The sequence below is a fragment of the Capsicum annuum genome, chromosome 11 (genome assembly GCF_002878395.1).
Source record: "Capsicum annuum cultivar UCD-10X-F1 chromosome 11, UCD10Xv1.1, whole genome shotgun sequence".
In the NCBI taxonomy this organism is placed as follows: Eukaryota; Viridiplantae; Streptophyta; class Magnoliopsida; order Solanales; family Solanaceae; genus Capsicum; species Capsicum annuum.
Window position 1 is genome coordinate 11,111,569 of NC_061121.1, and position 23,137 is coordinate 11,134,705.

At 34.0% G+C, this 23,137-nt stretch overlaps 1 pseudogene; it reads right to left on the bottom strand.

Moving 5' to 3' along the window:
- Positions 1-5,286: 5,286 nt before the first annotated feature.
- On the bottom strand, positions 5,287-6,213 carry LOC124885147 (annotated as a pseudogene).
- Between the last annotated feature and the right edge of the window lie 16,924 nt (positions 6,214-23,137).

The following is a 23,137-nucleotide window of genomic DNA, read 5'->3' on the forward strand; positions in this document are numbered from 1 at the left end:
CCAGGTAGATATCAACATTTTATGGATAGTTATTTTAAACAATTACCTGATTGTATAGTATACATAGATGATATACTATTATATACAAAAACTAAAGAAGAACATTTAAAATTATTAGAATAATTTACAGATATAATAGAAAAATCAGGAATAAGTTTAAGTGAGAAGAAAGCAGAAATTATGAAAAATCAAATAGAATTTTTAGGAATACAAATAGATAAAAGTGGAGTCAAAATGCAACAACATATAGTCCAAAAAATAATAAATTCTGAAGAAGAATTAGATACAAAAAAATAAATTACAATCATTTTTAGAATTAGTAAACCAAGTAAGAGAATATATTCCAAAATTAGCAGAAAACTTAAAACCATTACAGAAAAAATTAAAAAGGATGTAGAATATAGCTATAATGAAGAAGACAAAAAACAGGTACAGAAAATAAAATTACTTTGTAAAGAATTACCGAAATTACAATTTCCAGATGAAAATAAAAAATTTACATATATAGTAGAAGCTGATGCAAGTGAATATAGTTATGGAGGAGTACTCAAATATAGGTATGAAGAAGAAAAATCAGAACATCATTGTAGATATTATTCAGGAACGTTTAACGAAACAGAAATAACATGGGAAATAAATAGAAAAGAATTATGTTCTTTATATAAATGTTTAATAGCATTTGAACCTTATATCGTATACAACAAGTTTATTGTTAGAACAGATAATACACAGGTACGATGGTGGCTAACAAGAAAAATACAAAATTCAGTTACGACAAAGGAAATTTGGAGACTAGTATTAAATATATTGAATTTTACATTTATAATTGAAGTAATCAATACTAACAAAAATATCATTGCAGATTACTTATCAAGACAAAGCTACTCAAATTGATTTACCAATGGAAGAGGCTAATGCCAAAGATACCCAGACTGATTTATTGCTCCAAATGTTTAAACAAATGGAGTTATTACAAGAACGAGTTATTACACTAACTACTGAAGTTACAAATGTAAAAGTGCAAGTCGAGCACTATAAAAAATAAGATACTGTGCAGGAAGAGCACATTAAAAAACTAGACCAAGAAGGTGATGATGAGACACCTTAAAACTCAAATTACTGACGAAACTTCAATTACAGCTGCAGGAACATCTAAAGGGAAAAATATAGTCACTCAAAATAGACCTGAAATACCAAAGAAAAAGAATTATAACCTCAGCCAAATATTTTCAAAACCATATACACCAAATATACAAAATTTAGAAACATTTGCACCTCCCCAGATACATACCTATTCTGAATCACTTAACCAAGAAAAACAAATATACAATTATTCTTCTCGTTAATACATTGACAACATACACACCTTACAAATCTTATTAAATACCAAACCTATTCAAAGTGAAGAGCTAGCCGCACAACAAAAAGGATATATTACCCAGAAATGCCAAAATTACAATAAACTTATTGCCTTACCAGGTACAAGACCAATTTTTATTAAATCATGTTACTATTATGGATTATTATCTATGATTTACACAACCGATGGAGAAGAGTTAGCAGGAATCCCAGAAATTCACAAAGAATTTATGACTTACAAGAGAATTACCAACGGACAATTATTCTATGTTCGATCTTACTCCGCACCAGCAGAAATATTATTTGACAAAATTAAACAGGCTATTAATATGGTCAAAATGGGTATGACTAGAGATTATATTATTCTGAAAGAAATATGTGAACAGACCGAGATACCAAAAATGCAGATACAAGCATTTTACCGCAACAAAAGAGTTATTAGAATAAGCAATATATTATCAGATTTACTTAATAATTATTCAAATAAAAAGCCAGTTTGGATATATAATTCAAGGAATCAAGCATTGATTTATTCAACTTATAAAGAAGTTAGAGACCATGACATGGAAGAACTTAGAAAATGGAGATTAACACTCCTCAGATAAGAAGAACAACCATTAACGAGATCTATCAGTAAGGGAATTATTTCAGAAGAAGCTATGGATCAATTTTGTGAAAAAGTTGGCCAAAAATACAAAGACCACATATGCAGCAGATGTAGTGGCAAGCATAACTTTATTCCAAATGTGATGCTATACTGACAAGAAAATTGAGAAGATAACCAAAGCAGATACAAGGAAGAAAGAGATAAAGACAAAAGACATATGAATAAATTTACTTTACGTAAAATCTATTGTATAAAGTTTCTAAAGTCTTTAGATAGATTAGGCTGTTTGACTTTTCAAGCCAAAAACATTTATGATTTTTGTCTTATAGTTAGATATTAAATTCTTTATGTAAAGACTTTCATGTAAATAATGTCAGGACTTTAATTACGTTAGGTAGACTTTGTAAAAAAGTTAGAATACGTGTAAAACTTTTGTAGGACATTTCCATTATAAATAAGATGCATCAAAGGAAGAAAAGAGCAAACCTTCATGCGTTGAAGTAAAAACTCTCTCTCTTGTCCACAATAAATATTTTGCTTATTTATTTGAAAACAGATATATTTCAATGGAAAAATCTAAGGAGGAACAAAACTTAGAATTATCAAACCACCAGAACAGGTATATTCATTTACTATTATGAATAGCTAAATTCATAATTACTAACAATCATGATATGATAAAATAATTTTCATGTTAGTTACTTTATAATAGAATTATTCGAAGAATAGCATGTTAAGAAGTTTATTAGCAAAGTGAAAACGGAGAAAAATCCCTAAGAACTATGTCATCCTAAAGGTGAAACCAATAAGGCAAGAAGCCGTGTTGGAGAATAGCCAGAGTAGAGGCGCTGTTTAAGGGAAAAGTATCTGGATTACCATGCTAATAGTGATCGACGAACATGTTATTTAAGAATAATCTAGTATATATTAATCTAATATGATCATATTTTGTTATGTGTATGATTGAAGGGAATATTTTGAAAACAACAATTTTATGAAAAATGAATAATTATTTATCTGACGAAATGGTAGATAAATTTAAAATACTTATTTTATATGCACTTAAGCATATAGAAGTAGTAGATGTAAGAAAAATCATATTAGAAAAAGCATTTGGTAAATATTATAAGGCTAAAATAAATTACATACCACAAATACCTAATTACACTTACAAACACAAATATACCAAACCTACATGTCAAACATGATAAATTACGTATATTTAGAATTTTGGAAAAAAGATATGAGAAACATACAGTTAGTAGAAAAACAGATGAAAACAAATTTAGACAAATACATGGAAACTAAAGATATAAAATATATAGAATTCCTTAATGAAAATATGCAAGAATTACTTAGACTAAAACAAACAACTGAGAAATATTATGAAAAAACATTTAATCAAGCTTAAATGACAGATGATATTAAAATACTTGTTTTATATATACTTAGAGATATAGAAATTATAGACATAAAGAAAATAAAATGGAAAAAATTACAAGATTACGAAGAGGAAGAATTATTAAACAGTATAGAAAACTTATGCATATATTATGAGCATCCATATTATTTAGATTCAGAAGGATATTATACAGACTAGAAATGTCATAATATATTAAGAAAATTAGAGAAAACCAAGAAGATCTACATAAAGAAATTAATTGTAGAAAACAAATTAGAGAAATAATGGAAAATCTAATAGAAAAATTAAAATGGATAGACGAAACCTTAAAAAATCTAGAAAAAAGCAAAGATAAAAGTTTAGATAGTTTAAAAAATTCATTAAGAAGAGAACAAGAAAAAATAGTTAGTAGTATTAATAAGCTCAAACAAGATATTAAATATAGTACAAATAGAATAGATTATTATACATTTACTTTAGAAGAATAAAATGATAAACTACGAATATCTAAAATATTGGAGACAAGAAATGAAAGAAATAAGATTAAGAGAAAACCTTGTGAAAATAAATTTAATTGAATATTTTAAAACAAAAGATATAGAATATTTAGAATATCTTAAAAATAATATAGAAGACTTACAAAAACTAAGAGAAAAAGCTAAAGAATACTATAGCAGAGCATTTAATCATCTACCATTTAATCATCCCCCAAAATATGAATATCAGTAAAATTAAAAATGTTAATAAGATATACGGAAATAAAAGATACAAGAATGAAGAAAAATAGTTAATAAATATTACTACAAAGTATTTAACAATTACATAAATTAATGGATACATCTTACGATAAGAATAAATCATTAAAAGAAATTGAAAATAAACTATATAGTTTATACCTAAAATACAAAAGATTACATAATACCAACGAGGATCCTAGAACACTAGATAATTTAATTACGATAATATCTAATTTAGAATATGAACTAATAAAACATCTTAAGTCAAGAAGATAAAAATGAAAATTAATCCATTCAATAATATTCGTAAAATACATTATATAAAAATAAATACTTATTACCTAATAACTATTTATTATCTAGTAAAGTTACCGCGCCTAAATCCGCACCCCCTACAATTGGTATCAAAGCCTATGTTGAAGTGATACATATGTGGATTTATTTTGTATATTTTGAATAATCCAGATACTTTTCCCTTAAACAACACCTCTACGCTGCCTGCTCCCAGGTCCCAACATGCATGTGATTGTATGTCTTTTGTGTTCAAAGAAATATAAATTAACTATCTCTAGGCTAAGAAAATTTAACAACTTAAATTGAGGAAAAATTCAAAAGTAAATAATTAAAAAGCTAGATTAAAAGAAAAATATTTTTCGTTTGTAATTTTCATTATTTCTTTTAAAAATGAAATAAAACCGGTATCCTAAAATGTATTTTGTTGTAAATTAAGTTATTACTATTGTGAATATCCATAATTTTTAGGGGTATTTTCCTCATCAATTTTGTAATTAACTCTCACACCTCCATTATCTCGCACCTCAATTACCTTCCCTTAAAATTCTCCATTATCTCAATGACTAATTCCAACATTAGATGTTGCTCGATGTATCCGTATAAATGGAGATATTGAAAATCACGTTTACACTCTTGAAGTTGAATACATTTATAAGAAAATAAAAAGGCTCTCTCTTACTATTTGTATTTTTTTTATCTACTTTCTTGTTTCATATTATTGCTTTTAGATTTCCTTCAGTTAATAATAACTCTATGTTTTTAGTATTTACATATGAAGTCATTGGCATGCTCCAACAGGAACAGAACTTAAATCACGTCAATTGCACCTTAAAATCAAGTACAGATTGAAAGGAAAAAATGAACTGATATTAAATCAACATACATACCCAAGAAAAATTTATTTGGGGACAATTTCATTTATTCAGTCGTTACATTAGAAGCAAATACAACTACTTCAACATTGATTTTTAAAATTAATAATTGCATTCAATTTTCATATGGCATATTAATGCCTAATCAAATGTATGAAAATCTTAATCCAGATCCTTGGAACTTTTGTTCAATAACATGACGGAGTTTGTCACTCATTTCTTTAGTAAAATGATTCTTCCAATTTCCATTTCCCTTTGCGAAAGAACAGTTTATATTCCGCTTCAGACACTGACCATTTCCCATTTTTATTCACCTCCAAATTGCTCAAATTCTCAAAGCTACACAATCTTAATATTTCATCCACCACTCCACAATTTTCTTCCTCTAAGGATGACGGACATTCCAAGAATTCAGCAATGCATTTAAGCTGAAGTTTGGGTTGCGCTTTAATTTCTTCATACATAAAGAAATGTACTTTGTTAGGCTTTTCTATGCTTTGCTTCCAATAATCCAACAAATGATTCCAAAACGGACCATAAGGGTTCACCCCCTTACAAAAAAAGATCAAAAATTTCCTCTATGGAATTGGTATCTTTATAGTGAAGTCTTAAACTGTTTGCAAAACGCCACATGGAAATAAAAGTGTCCCTAGGATTTCTACATAAATAAACAATTTTGGTGCCTGAATCTTGAACAGACTTTGGTAATGAAGTAAAGGGCAAATGAGTTGCGAAAAGTCTAGGTGAAGTGAAGGATGAATAATTACGGTCATGATCGTTAGCATAGATTCTATATTCCAAGAATGGAATAAGATCATGGGGGTTCTTGACAAGTGTAAGGTGATTTTGTTCAAAAATAGAATGTTTCTTTTGATTTACTAGAGAAAATAAAAGTGACTTTAACCAAGTGGTTCCTGATTTAGGATTTGTAACAAGGTGGTATCACTATCATGAGCTTGAATTGTTGTTGACATTCAATCACACCATGGATTATCCTCTCCGCTACCCAACAACCTCGGTAGTTGTACATATATGATGCAATCCATCCTTTTTCTTTGGGTAGAGTAGATAGTAATTTCTTACACTCTTCACTTAGGTCATCCTCTTGTAAATATTTTGGAGGAATTGGTGGAGAAGTTTGAGATGTTGTCGTGATTTTGAGGATTGGGTGTTTTCTTCTAGTTTGTATGCTGAAGGTTTACTCATAGGGTATATATAGAGATGGGACTTGCTTTACTTTGGTTGGTGCATTTGGGCAGTGTTTATCACGTGAGTCTAAAACACACTAAAGGTCCCTAATTTTTTTTAATTATCTCATAAACGATAAAAAAAAAAATACATAGACCAAATATTCTATTATCAAGTTAAATTGGCCAAATATTCTTTTCCAATATAGCGTGGATGTATGCTAATTGTCACGATACAAGAATTAGATCACGATGACACTTGTCGTGGCTTAATCTTGATAAGTAAGTCGGTCACCTTAACTAATAAGATAATACAAATATCAATAATAACATAAATCCAAACAAGACTTCTAGAACGAAGTCAGACTAATCACAGAACAAATACATAAGAAACAAAAGTATGAAGAAATAACATAAACCACTCAAAACCTGGTGTCATAATATAAGAGCAAATTGAAATACAAATCTAAAGCTAAAAAATACAAAGTTTGTCTTTGATCCAAATAAAGACATAAGCAAGATAGAGTGAGATCCAGGAGTTCGTCTAAACACTAGAACGGTCCAATACCTCGAATATCACCAATCAATAGCACAAGCTCAACCTCCGCGTATTATACTCATGTTAGGATCTACACCAAAAAGGCACAGTAGAAATGAGTACGGGTCCACTTGTACTCAGTAGATATCATAGGCCGACTGAGCAAAATAAAAAATAAAATAAGTATAATATATTATGAGCACGTCACCTGCAAGCAGAAAAGTATCAAACGTAGCTCACACGTCTCCAATAATTGTTCTACTATATATAAGTACATAAAAACAGTAACAACATATATATAAAGGAGAATATTCAAGAAAATCACATATAAATTAAGAAAACTAAAGAAAACAAGCAAGATATGTATGTAATGCAATGGGGATGAAATGAATGGTAATAGTCATTGCATGACTTTCCTCATACACCCATCAAGCTCGTAGCTATAAGGCAAGACCCATAGGGGCAAGGGGAGTAGGGGATGGTTGCAACCCATATACTATATCTGTAATGACCCTTCAGGTCATTTTCTGTACTGTCCGCTTATTTTCACCGTTAGAGCTTTTGTGTAGTTGCCTCAAGTCATTTATAACTTTCTGAAACTAATAGTTTGGTTACCAGGTAGTTCATTTGGTTTTAAGACCAATTTCCCATTTAGAAGTCTTCGTTGGTTCCGAATCGCTGCCAAGCAAAAATTTCAGTTAAAAGACCTCAAATGAAAATTATGACTACACCAGTAGCTCTAGAATATCAGTTTTAGTTTAGAAATACCCTTGGTTCAGTCCCAAGACACCCGAGTTCATTTCGACTAATTGGTCAAAAAATGAAAAAATCGATAGACATGGGTGTGGGGCCACAACTAGTCTAAATAGACTGGATGGAAAATATGACTTCACCTATGCATCTAGAATATCGAATTTAGTGGGGTTACATATTTCATTTGCGAAAAACAGAGTCCAAATGAGTCAGGGAGGTGAAAAACCAGTTTTGACCTCGTGCATCCCATTTAACTGCGACCAAGGTACTATAAATAGCCCCCTTGGTCGTGAAATTGACTATTTTCATTTCCCTTTGAGATCTAGAAGCCCTAGAATGATAGATTAACTTCAAATTGATTCTTAGGAGTAAGTTAGAAGTTTGATTGACATATATTTTCATGATTAACAACGGACTTAAGGTATGCATCCTTCCTTTTTCAAGCTTTAATTTCTTGTATTTTGACCAAAACCTCAAATTGCTTGAAGGCTAGATTTTATCACAAATATTATTAGTTTTCACCTAATTCTTATGGTTTATGATTCCCTAGTGGTGTATGAAAATTGGGTTGGTCTCAGAAATGTGTTTTTCATATGTGGGACCTACTTGTGATTTTTGGTGTCGTTTTTTGACCTGAAGTACAACGGTGCAATAAGGGTATCAAAATTCTCATAATAATGTGTAGATTGTATTTTTGATAGCTTGGCACCTTGAATAAGCTTCTCGAAAAGAAAAAACAAAGGTTTAGCAATTCGTGGACTTTCTTTGGATTTGAGGTAGATTAGGCTTAGTACTTGTTAGATTGAGCTATGTTTTGATATAATTGTGATATAATGTTATATTAGGATGGGGTTTAAGCATTGGATTAATAAAATTCAAGACCTGGGTTAGTTGGACCAATTAAGCTATATGAATTTTAGAAGTTGGAAAGCTTGCCTTATTTCCCATTAGATCAGTTAGAATAGACTTCAATACTCATACTAGCATAAGAATGCCTTAGAATACTCAACATTAGATATAATGCTCTAGTTGATCATACTTAGAGTAAGTTGGCTTCAGTTGCTTATACTAGGGAAGGTTGCCTTGGTTCCATTGGACTTAGTAAAGGTGCTTGAGTAGAATATCTACCTTATGTCTTAGAATGTCTTGAAATATATCTAAGAATGGATTTATGTGTCTTAGTATCTGGGGTCTATGATTCAGGACAATGGTGAGATTGACGAGGATGTCACGCATCGTATTGGGGTAGGGTGGTTGAAATGGAGGCTCACTTCGGGAGTTCTATGTGATAAAAAGTTGACCTTGAAGCTTAAAGGTAAGTTCTTCAGAGTGGTAATCTGATCGTCTATGATGTATGGTGCGGAGTGTTGGCCAATTAAGAACTCCCACACCCAAAAGTTAAAGGTGGTGGAGATGCGAATGTTGCGATAGATGTATGGACATACTAGGAAAGATAAGGTGAGGAATGAAATTATTCGGGAGAAGGTGGAAGTTGCCTTGGTAGAGGAAAAAATGCGAGATGTGAGGTTTCATTAGTTCGGGCATGTGATAAGGAGGGGCTCTGATGCTCCAGTTCGGAGGTACAAAACACTGGCTATGGATAGTTTTAGGAGGGGTAGAGGTAGACTGAAGAAATATTGGAGGGAGGTGATTAGGCATGATATAAAATAGTTACAACTTATCGAGGACATAACCCTTTATAGGAAGGTGTGAAGGAAGTAAATTAAGGTAGAGGGTTAGGGGGTGGGAGTGTATCGGTAATAGTAGGGAACGTTCTCTTGTGTCTGGAGTTTCTTGTCCGTGGTGTTATGACTGTAGTATTATCATGTTGCCATTTTTCATACCGTACTAGTTAATATGAACTTATCTTTGGCGTTTATTATACTATTAGTTTATTTTGTGTACCGTACTAGTTTATATGCACTTATCTTTTGTGTTTGGTATACTGTTATCGATCCTAAGCCGAAGGTCTATCAAAAATAGTCTCTCTACTTCACCTGAGGTAGTGGTATGGTCTGCATACACTTTACCCTCCCCATACACCACTATGTGGGAATATACTGGGTATGTTGTTGTTGTAGTCTAGTTCGGAGTAAAAATTGACTTAGAAGGAATTTTGGGGATTTAGATGTGGGCTTGTTGACCCACCTTAAGACAAGACTTGTGATTAGTTTCCTTGAACCCTTACGCCTAGTAATTGACTAAAGAGTGCCTTTTTGAGGCAATATTGATGATTCTTGGTATTTGTTGGTTATGTGAAATGGCATGGAGAATGATGCCCAAGTAATTATGTCTTTGTATACCTTATTGTCTAAAGCTTATGTCAAGATATTAATTATATTATTACGATTATCTATTTGTCGGGCTAATGAACATGCTATTAAATGAGCCATTGTCTATAATATGGACTAAGTCATAAATGATATTATTGACTACACTATGAATAAATTATGGATCATGTAATGCTTTAGTCATTGTTCATACTAATGATGAAATATCTTTAGTTCAATAGTAGGCCAATAAATATGCTACTAATGGGCCATTGTTTATGATATTGCTTATGGTTATGTCCAAGGTCTAAATGACTAAATTATGAATTTTGTGATGATCAGTCCTTAACTATACACTTGATTAAGCTATCATTTAGGCTATTGTTCGGGTCGTTAACTATAATATTGCCCAAGTTATGATCATGCTTAATAATTATGCTAATAAATCATATTGAAAATCTTCCTTATTGTCTATATTGGAAATGATGATGTTAATGGTGTTAGAAGTCATGCTTATTGACTATGCATAAAGATACTTTATAAAGTATGTTGGATTCATGTCATGCTTTGTCTAGTAACTCAATGTCATGACCCAAACCTCGAAGGCCCAAGAGACCCCTTAGAATACTATCATAAACGAAATCCATACAAAAATCAAAGTGCGGAAGATACAACAATGTTCATTGGAAACTTATAATCTGAAATGTGTCAACAAGATATAACATTACAAAACTTCAACTACCATCTACGAAGCCTCTACTGAATGCTAACTGTCTAGGATGAGACAAAGCCCCCGGCTGGACCATATACTAAAAGACTTAATATATAAATAAATGTCTTCTGAAAGATAGATGGCTCACTAACTCTGTCGTTATCCATTATGATCAAATGATGTGATGGACCATGGGAATATACTATAAAACCTGATGTAATGCCCCGAGTCTACACCTTGGATGCCACACGGTGCTTATGATCCCGAGGGACCACAAGCTAACCCATGAGCTGGTACCTGATGTGAGCACTGAATAATAATACTGAAATAATGCAGAATTAATCTAAATTTCCATAAGGTTAAAAATCTATAATACTGATAATAATAACATCTGAAAAAACATTTGAAATCTGAATACTGTCTGAACTAGTCTAGTCGAAAAAGCCTCTAACTGAACTATCTGAAAGTGGAGTTGATGGGGTAAACCCTCAACTAACTCCAACTAATGCAATACTGAAGCTACTGTAATACTAAAATAAAAGCATATCCATGATAGTTGAGGACTCACTACTGAATCTGATACTGCTGACAATATTTGGCTAAGCACGGTCAGGAACCTTAGCGTTCAAACCTATGATATGAGACATCATCGCGCAAAGAGAAATCATGTGTTAGTATGTAGAATGTACTAGTATGCTAGATAAGATAAGGCTTAATGCAAGGGTTCATATGCATGAACTGTAACTGAATATGAGAGTACATAGATAACTAAAACTGCTGTAAATACTGAGTATGTAATACTGTGCATATATATAAGTATATATTGTATCTAAGCTTTTACTGAAGTTGAGTACTGAGTTCTGATAACTAAGTAACTGATATCTGAGATTTTTGATAACTGAGTTATTGATACTGATTAACTGTGTCTGACAGTCCTGATTCTGTAGAACTGAACTGAGTTCTAAACTGAGACTATGAAAAGTAATCATCTAATCGACATAGCCCAAATAAGATAATTGAGTCCACCTTGTAACCCCAGCTGGAAGGGTGTTAGTAACGTGCCACGGGTAGAGACAAGCTGAAGAGTCACCCTCATCTGGTAGGTACTCTAATGAGAATGGTGGAACCCTTAACTGGCAGGTTAAAACATCTCATCAACCCTCATCTTGTAGGTTGATGTCTCAACCTACGCTGGCTACAAAGTTCTAGAATGCAAGGACTACTTCTAAGGATCACACCCTCTACTGGCAGGTGATCCCCCATCCTTGGGTTCACTCGGTGCTGAATCCTACTTCCATCTTAATGAAACTGGTTATTATACTGAACTTAATTGGACTAATACTGAGTTTTACTGAGTTCACTGAGTTCTGTTAACTAACTGAGTACTACTATTTTGTAGCATGACTAAGACTATTTTGTAACTATTGTAGCTCTAGATAAGCATCTAGATTTTTGGGTATTGAATACCCCCAGGATTTGATAGCATTGAAAGTAAAGCATAGCATGATTTTGAAAAGTATAACAATGTTCACTAGTTCATAATTCATTCATAGAGACATTTTGTCAAACACTTGTAGGGAATGAGCTTGTACATATGCTAGCATGTCATGATTTCACCATTTAATTCACATGGACATTCTATCAAACACTTGGGGAGCACAACTTAATGCATATAATCATGGGTAACATACAAACATGGTAACTACATCACCCAACCTTGCTAATTCAAGGATTATAACATGCGAATTACACAATTCATTATACATGCTATTTCAATTTCATGAAAATTACAATTAAATCATGGATTGCAAACTCAATTAATACCATGAACATGAATACAATCCAATTTTAAGCAGGTAAATCATGAATCAATAATCTTGTAGTTTTAAAAATGGATTCTTGGACTCTATGAGTGAAAGGAACCCATAGATGAACATCAAACATACCTGGAAATATTAATTCTTAAAGGTTTTTGGAGGAATTCTTGAGTTTATTCTTGATTTCTTGAAAACTAGGGTTTTTCCCTTTGAGAGAGAATGTTTTATTCTTGAGAAAAAGTAAGAAAATAATGATATAACTAGGTTAATTAGGGGTTTAATTTCATGTTAAAGGCTGATTTGGATCTTGAAAAAAGACCCAATTAACCTTGGTAATAATAGAAAATTCATCATTGGAGGCCCGATTTTGGGCCTCACTGTGATGCGATGGCATCGTGGTGATCCACTGTAATATGGCTGGCACTATACAAAAGGGACGACTGGGAAATTGGCTCATGGCGTGATGTAGCACCATTGCGGTGCCTCACTGAAATTTGACAATTCTGAAATTGAGCTTTGGCGCAATGCGCCGCTATCATAGAGCTTTACTGGAAAATGACAATTGCCATTTGGCTGGCCTGCCAATTGGCACACTGTTTTATAAAATATGCTATAACTTCTCACTAGTGTATCGAATTTGGGCGAATTTTATTTTGTTGGAAAGCTAACTGAATTTCCTATGCAATTGTAAGCTCTAAACTAAAAACTTCTGAGTATTATAAAATTTTTACATAGGATAACTTATGTACTGAGAGTTAAGTTAAGCTAGGGAAATATGGGGTATTACAATATCTCCCTCTTGGGAATATTCATCCTCGAATCAGACTTATCAGGTTGAGAAACACTGATAGACTGAGTTTACACACTGAACATGTATATCTAATGCATGAAATACATGACTGAAAGTACTGATAAGCTGAATTTTCATCCTGAACATGCATATCTAATGCATGAAAACATTACTGAACTGGTTCATGAATGCATGACTACCATAAAGATGATATACAATGGTGAAGAATGCCAAGTATATAACTGTAACTGAACATGAAACTGAGTAAATCTAAGGAAGGCTATTACCTTAAGGTAAATCTGAATTTGCGGAGAAGAAGTGAGGATACTTGGTCCGCATATTTGCTTTTGCTTCTCAAGTATCTCCCTCAACGGACTGATTTTACCAAAGAACTTTGACCAAAGAAACTTCATTGTTCCTCAGTCTGTGAATCTGACAATCGAGGATCTAGACTAGAACCTCTTCGAAAGAGAGATCATATCGAATGTCTACGCCCTCTAAGGGAACTATGACTGCTGGGTCACTAATGCATTTCTTTAGCAAGGAGATGTGGAATACTAGATGTGCTGAAGCTAGATTTTAAGGCAACTCAAGCTCATAATCTACCTTTTCAAAATGGCTGGGGATTTTGTAAGGACTGACATATAGGGGACTGAGATTTATTTTCTTGCCGAACCTCCTTACCCCTTTCATGGGAGAGATTTTCAAGTATATAAAATCATCGATCTTAAACTCGAGATCCCTCCTCCTCACATCTGTATATGATTTCTATCGGCTTTGGGCTGCCCTAAGCCTTTCCCTGATCAACTAAACCTTCTCTAAAGCATTAAACTCTAGATCAGGCCCTACTACTGCGGCTTCACCTACTTCAAAACAACCAATTGAAGATCTACATAGCCTACCATAAAGATCCTCAAACGGAGCCATTTGAATACAGGAATGATAGCTGTTATTATATGAGAATTCGATCAAAGGCAAGTGATTATCCCAACTACCTTTAAAATCAAAAATGCATGCTCTTGACATATCTTCTAGAATCTGAATGGTCCTTTCTGCTTGACTATCTATCTGAGGATGGAAAGCTATACTGAGGTGAACTTGGGTACCAAGGCCCTTTTGGAATGTTTTCCAGAAGTAAGAGGTAAACTGGGTACCTCTATCTGAGATGATGGCTACTAAGACTCCATGTAACCTGACCAACTCTCTGATATAGACTTTGGCGTAGTCCTCGGTTGAATTTGAGGTATGAAATGGCAAAAAATAAGTGGAATTGGTCATCTTATCAATGATAACCTAAATCAAATTATGCTGATGACGAGTACGAGGCAAACCCATCACAAAGTCCATGTTCACTTCTTCCCATTTCCATGTGGGAATACTAAACTCCTGCATGGACCCACTAGGATTCTAGTGCTTAATATTAGCCTGATGACACGTATATCACTTAGCTACAAACTCTAAAATGTCTCTCTTTATCCAACTACACCAATAGGTCTCCCACAAATAGCGATAAATCTAAGTGGCCCTTAGATGAATCGAGTAACGCACGTTGTGTGATTCTATAAGAATTCGTAGCCTCAAGTCATCTATACCTAGCACACTTAACCGACCTTGGAAATAAAGCACACCATCTCCCCTTGGGATAAAAACTCTACTTTTTGATCTCTGACTGACTCTTTCAGCTTAACTAGACTGGGGTCTCTGTCCTGCTTTTCCTTTACTTTGGAAACCAGAGATGATTCTGAACTATTCTGCCCCCACACAATACCCTCTATTGAATCGACTAAGTGGAAACCTAGTAAGGCAAGTTGATGAACTTTTTGAAATAACTTTTTCTTATCATTCTCAACATGGGCAACACTACCCATAGACAATCTACTGAGAGCATCTCCCACTACATTGGCCTTGCTTGGATTATAAAAAACATTTATGTCATAATCTATTAACAACTCCAACTATCTCCTCTGATGCAGATTTAAATCTTTCAGAGAGAACACATACTGCAAGCTTTTGTGATCTGGGAACACATCAACATGCACCCCATACAAATAGTGTCTCCATATCTTTAAGTCAAACACTACAACTGCTAACTCAAGGTCACGAGTAGGGTAATTCTTCTCATGGGGCTTAATATGTCTAGAGGCATAGGATACGACCTTACCTCTCTGCATAAATACACAACCCAAACCTACTCTAGATGTATCACAGTACACAACAAACCCATCATAACCATCTAGTAATGTTAGAACTGGGGATGAGGTGAGTCGAGTCTTCAACTTCTAAAAACTTTTCTCGTAGGGATCTAACCACTAAAACTTAACTTTATTCTGAGTCAATATAGACATGGGGGATGTAATAGACAAAAATACTTCAAATAACCATGGTAATAGCCAGCTAAACCCAAGAAACTCCTAATATCTAATGGAGAGATAGGTTTAGACCAGTTTCTCACTGCTTCGATCTTTTGAGGATCAACCCTAATCCTATCCTAGAAATAATATGACCAAGGAATGTTATTGACCTTAGCCAAAATTCGCACTTAGATCATACAAAAATCAATTGGTTCTGTTAAACTAGTTATATGTTGTGTATTATAAATGGTTTCTATATAAGGAGGCAAGATGATATCTTAAGCAAGTGCATATTCAGGACCCTTGACACAAATAGACATGTCAGAAGTTCCATGTAGATTACTTCTCAATACAGTTTCTTTCAAATTCATTAAAATTTCATGTACCAATTCTTGAATGCCTGTTATGGTAGAATATTCATATGGGACTTTCTTAGATTTTACACGTGTGATATATTTTCCTTCTATTTCTCCAAGATTCTCACTACGAGAATAGACAAGAATGTCATCAATGATGACTATGACAAACATATCCAAGTACTGCTTGAAAACCCAGTTCATCAAATCCATGAAGGCTGTTGGGGCATTTGTAAGACAAAGGACATGACTAGAAACTCGAAGTGACCATACTAGGTTTGGAAATCTATTTTTGAAATGTCACTTTCTCTAACTTTAAGATGATGATAACTTGATCTAAGGTCTATCTTAGAAAAGTAACTGGCACCCTGAAGTTGGTCAAACAAGTCATCAATTCTAGGAAGTGGGTATTTGTTATTGACTGTGACTTTGTTCAACTGACGGTAGTCTATACACATTCTAAGAGAATCGTCTTTCTTATGCATGAATAGAACTGGTGCGCCCCATGAGAAAATACTGGACCTGATGAATCCCTTATCTAAAAGAACCTTTAACTGTTCTTTTAACTCTTTGAGTTCTACTGGAGCCATTCTTTATGGCAAAATATATATGGGATGGGTGTCTGGAAGAGGGTCTATTCAAAGTTGATTTCTTGTTCAGGAGGAACTCCAAAAATATCTTCAGGAAACACAGAACTCATACACTACTGGGACTGACTCTGAACTAGAATCTTTGACTTGCACAAGATGATAGACATATCCCTTGGATATTATTTTCCTCTCTCTAATGTATGAAATCAACTGACTCTTAAGAGCTGTAGTACTACCCCTCTATTCAAGGACTGGTTTATTTGGAAAGTAAAAATGAACTATTCTGTTTCTACAATCAACCAAGGCATAGCATGAATGGAGCCAATCTATGCGGAGAATAATGTCAAAATTTGTCATCTCTAATTCTACTAAGTCTGTTGAAGTGAATTTCTGAGATATCATAATCAGACAGTTTCTATATACCTGTCGGGCTATGATAGAATAACCTACTGGGATAGAGACTGAGAAAGGTTATGTTAAGATTTCTGGTCTGACATTGAAGTTGACTGCTATGTAAGGAGTTACAAAAGATAGAGAAGCTCCTAGATCTAATAAGGAATAAATATGTAAATGGAAGATCTGTAACATACCAGTGACCACATCAGGAGAACTTTCCTGATCTTGCCTGGATTGAAGTGCATAAAGCATGTTTGTGCGTTGCCCACTGGTGGCACTAAAAGCGGCACCCTACTGATTCGACCGACTGGACTGAGCTGAAGGATGATTATGCTGATCCTGAGAACCTAATTGAGCACAATCCCTAATTTTATAGCTTGGCTTGCCACACCCGAAACAAATATCACTGCCAACTCTGCAGACACCCTGAAGGTTTTTGCCATATTTCTGACAAAGAGGATTTATTCGAGCACTACTGACACTACATTGTGATTTAGAGCCTGGAAGCCTATCTTTTTTATCGTTCCTAAACTTAGGTACTAGAGCACTGGCTGCGGACAGAGCTAGAACGAAAGATTTAGGAAGAAACTGGGAATGGTTACCACCTTCTGACTTGGGCTGAGTGAAATTAAAGCTACTTGTCATAGCTCTTTTGTTCTCAATCTCTCTCCCCTTATTCTTAGCATTTTCTATCTACTGAACATGGAGCATGATCCTGGACATGTCCATATCCTTAATCAACATCATAGTTCTGCACTCCTTAACCACACTCTCTGATACTCCAGATACAAACTTGCTCATTCTGGACCTACTGTATGCTACTACATGGGGAACATACCTGGATAACTGAGTAAACTTAAGGGAATACTCTTTCACGCTCATGCTACCTTGTCTGATATTGATGAACTCTAACACTTTAGCTTCTCTCAGCTCTAAGAGAAAGAATCTATCTAGAAAATTAGTAGCAAACTCTTCCCACTCTATGGGCTCTGCATCTTTACCCCTATATACCTTCACCTGCTTAAACCACGTATGAGCTACATCTTGTAGCTGATAGGCGGCTAACTTATCACTCTCAATAGATGTCACTTCCATAGTATCTATGAATTTATGAACCTGATTGAGGAACTCTTATGGATCCTCTCCTAACTTAGATCCTGAGAATACTTCTTTTACTAAAACATGAATACTTGAAGCCATATCAAGTAGAGTCTTGTGCATGCAGAATTAATCTAAATTTCCATAAGGTTAAAAATCTATAATACTGATAATAATAACATCTAATAAAACATCTTGAATCCGAATATTGTCTTAACTATTCTAGTCTGAAAAGCCTCTAACTAAAATATCTGAAAGTGGAGTTGATGGGACAAGCCCCAACTAACTCTAACTAATACAATATTGAAGCTACTGTAATACTAACATAAAAGCATATCCTTAATAGATGAGGAATCACTATTGAATCTGATACTGCTGACTGAATTTGGCTAAGCGCGGTCAGGAACTTGAGCGTCTGAACCTATGATATGAGACATTATAGCGTAAAAAGAAAGTATGTGTCAGTACGTAGAATGTACTAGTATGCTAGATGAGGTAAAGCTGAATGCAAGGGTTCATATAACTGAATATAAGAGTACATAAATAATTGAAACTACTGTAAATACTGAGTATGCAATAATGTAGATAAATATACAAGTATATACTGTATCTGGCCTTTTACTAAAGCTGAGTACTTAGTTCTGATAACTGAGTAACTGATATATGAGATTTCTTAACTGAATACTGATTGACTGTGTTTGACAGTCCTGATTCTATAGAACTGAACTAAGTTTTAAACTGATACTGAAACTGATACTGTGGGAAGTAATCATCTAATCGACATGCCCCAAATAAGATAACTGAGGTCCCCAACTGGAAGGGTGTCAGTACCATGCCAAGGGTAAAGACAAAATGAAGAGTCACCCTCATCTGGCAGATACTCTAATGAGAATAATGGAACCCTTAACTGACGGGTTAAAACACCTCATCAACCCTCATCTAGTAGGTTAATGTCTCAACCTACGCTGGCTACGTAGTTTTGGAATGCAAGGACTACTTTTAAGGATCACACACTCTATTGGCAGGTGAGTCCCCATTCTTGGGTTCACTCGGTGCTGAATCCTGCTCCCATCTGAATGACACTGATTATTATACTAATCTAAACTAGACTAATACTGAGTTTTACGAAGTGTTGTAACTTACTGAGTTCATTGAGTTCTGTTAACTGACTGAGTACTACTATTTCATGGCATGACTTAGAATATTCTGTAACTACTGTAGCTCAAGGTAAGAAGATATGGGTATTGAATACCCTCAGGACTTGATAGCATTGAAAGTAAAGAATAGCATGATTTTGAAAAGCATAACAATGTTCACTTGTTCATAATCATTCATAGAGACATTTTATCAAACACTTGTACGGCATGAGCTTATATATATGCTAGCATGTCATGATTTCATCACATGGACATTCTATCAAATACTTGGGGAGCACAACATAATGCATATAAGCATGGGTAACATACAAACATGGTAACTATATCACCCGAACTTGCTAATTCAAGGATTATAACATGGGAATTACACAATTCAATAAACATATTATTTCAATTTCATGGAACTTACAATTAAATAATGGATTGAAAACCCAATTAATACCATGAACATGAATACAATCCAATTTTAAGCATGTAAATTATGAATCAATAAGCTTGTAGTTTTAACAATGGGTTCTTGGACTCTATGGGTGAAAGGAACCCATAGATGGACATCAAACATACTTGGGAATATTAATTCTTGGAGGAATTCTTGAGTTTGTTCTTGATTTTTTGAAAACTATGGTTTTTCCCTTTGAGAGAGAATATTTTAATCTTGAGAGAAAATAAGGAAATAATGATATAACTAGGTTAATTAGGAGTTTAATTTCATGTTAAAAGCTAATTTGAATCTTAGAAAAAGACCCAATTACCCCTGAGAATAATAGCAAAATTCATCACTGGAGGTCCGACTTTGGTCCTCACCATGACGCGGTGGCATCGCGGTGAGCCACTGGAATGTGGCTGGCACTGTACAAAAGGGACGACTGGGAAATTGGCTTATGGTGCGATGCGGTACCATGACAGATCCTCACTAGAATTTGACAATTTTGAAATTGAGCCTTGGTGCGATGCGGCGTTATTGCGGAGCTTTACTGGAAAATGACTATTACCATTTGACTGGCCTCTGCGATGCGGTGATGTGCAATTGGCACAATGTTTTACAAAATATGCTATAACTTCTCACCCCGGTATCGGATTTGGACGAATTTTATATCGTTCAAATGCTGACTAAATTTCCTACGCAATGTTAAGCTCTAAATCAAAAAAATTCTAAGTATTATACAAATTTTATATAGGATAACTCATTTATTGAGAGTTAAATTAAGCTAGGAAAATACAGGATATTATAGGGGTCAATACACAAAAGTACTGGTACGTAGAACATTTCAAAAACAAAATATATTTTTTATATAACATTGTTGAAAGCATTTCATAAAAGAATGTCTGCATAAAACAATTGAAAAATACATGGGCATAATTTAATGAAATTCAAATCATCTTCTAGAACTCATGACTCAACTCTATGTCTTACTTTTGAGCTAGGTGGTACACCTACAATTCTACAATACCATGGCTATATAGAATCCGCTCTTGACTCAGAAGCCAAGCCCCCAACCCAAGTTTGCCACATGGTATGGAGTTTCTAATTCTGATACGCCAAAGGCAACAAGGCTAGCGTATAATCCCTATATTAGGACATAATAAATCGGTATCGACAAAACACAACTTCGAGCAATGAGTTATCTAAAATCCTTCCTTACTTGGGTAACCACCTAACTCTCTTAGAACCCATTATTAACCTTTTTGAAACATGCACCATACTAAAATCATGACCTAAAGTCTAAAAATCTACAGTCTATTTTTGTTCTGAGTCTGTTATGGCATTCATCTATTTTGGTATCGTCAAACCAAGACTTGCAAGTCGCATATATAAGCCATATTATATTATGCTTTAGTTATTTCCATCAAAACATGTCATTTCACCACCAAAGCATTTAAACATAACATGAGAGAGTCTTAGATTTCAAAACAAATAAAAACTCATGAAAAATACTCTCTATTCGATTCTTTGGCAAAGTGTTGTCATCCCTTTCATCCATTTCATGAAAGCTCTTTATTAGTAGGTATGAGCATTTATAAATCAAAGAGAAATCCCCCTCAATTATTTCATGATGCAGTAAAACCCACAAACGTTGGCAAAACACTTCCTTCAACCATGTATGTAAATAATCCTTGACATTGTCAATCAATAGGTTTTGTAACAAGACAGGAAATTCACATAAATATTGCTCTCATACAACTTTTAAATCAATAATGCATGTATACGTGAAAACAAATTAAGTTTGGGAAAATAATCTCATAATCTATGCAAGATTTTATCATAAAATGGATTTACAACACATGTTCTTCACCCTATTCAAAATCCATTTCATGTAGAAAATAATATATATTTAAATTTTGTTTGAAAAATATATTATTCTGACCATGAAGTTTAGGATAGCCCCACGTACCTTAACGATGAAGACACCGTGAAGAAATTGACCCTTTAAACTTGAATGTTCAAACCCTAGGTTGTTTTTCTTTTCTTGTGCTTAAGAGAGATGAAATAGGGATTTGTGATTGCTAATATGTATTTAGGGACCTTGATTTCATCTATAGATGTTTAGGGACAATTATGGAACATGTAAAGACCTTATTGCTCATAAAATAACTCCCAAACAAAGCACTTTTGGCATTATGCAATGACCCAGGCGACGCCCAGCAGATCGCCCAAGCCAAGGTGGGTGTCGCATGGAAAATATCCTAGAACTTTAGTGGGCATCACATGGACAATCGCACACCCTTTCCATTGGCCCTTTGAAATTTGTCAGGCGATGTAAGACCCTTTGTATGGCGATAACTTTTCTCTTGGGTATCGGATTAACGAAAGCTTGCTGGCATTACAAAGAAGACTCGAAGGGTTTAAATTTCATATATAGTAGTTTATGTGAATAATAATATACTAGGAGAAATAGTATTTGTAAGTTTTCCCATGCAGAATCGTCAACTAAAAGTCAGTCGGAAAGTGCCCAGCTTAACTTTTGAGCTAGGCGATTTGTATGGTGTATATTCATCTCCAAAGATGTTCCCACACTAAGGAAATGTTATTCACACTATATATAAGTAAAAGCCATTGTGTTTGGGTCTATAAAAGTAGAAAATATGGTTCAACCTTTACCCAAAAAAGTTGGGTATTACATTATCTCCCCCTTGGGATCATTCATCCCCAAATGTCTAGAAATATGCATATAGGTTGCCTCATCAAAAACCTTACAAGGAAAACCCAGTGGGAAAAAACCTCATAAATGAAAAAGAGTACAACGTGTATTAACTCCCCCTAATAAGAACATCCTTGAATCTTTGCATTCCGATCTGGTGCACCATCTTCTTGAAAGTTGCAGTTGGAAGAGACTTTGTGAATAAATCAGCCACGTTGTCACTTGAACAAATCTATTGTACATTAATAACACCATTCATTTTGAGCTCATGTGTATAGAAGAGCTTTGGCAAAATGTGTTTCGTTCTATCTCCTTTTATGAATCCTCCTTTAAGTTATGCTATGCATGCTGTATTATCTTCATATAAAAAAATGAGTACTTTGTCACATTTCAAGCCATATTTTTCTCGAATAAGGTGTGTTATGAACCTCAAGCACACATAATCTCGGCTTACTTCATGAATAGCTATAATCTCAGCATGATTCAATGAAGTAGCTACGATAGACTGCTTTGTAGATCTTTAAGATATGGAAGTACCCCCACGTATGGGTATAAATCCTATTTGAGATCGAGCTTTATTTGGGTCAGATAAGTACCTATTAGATACCATAATATGTGTTTAATACCATTCCAATGTCTCCTAGTAGGAGAGGAACTATACCTTTCTAACAAATTAACTGAAAAGGCTATATCAGGCCTTGTAGTATTTAC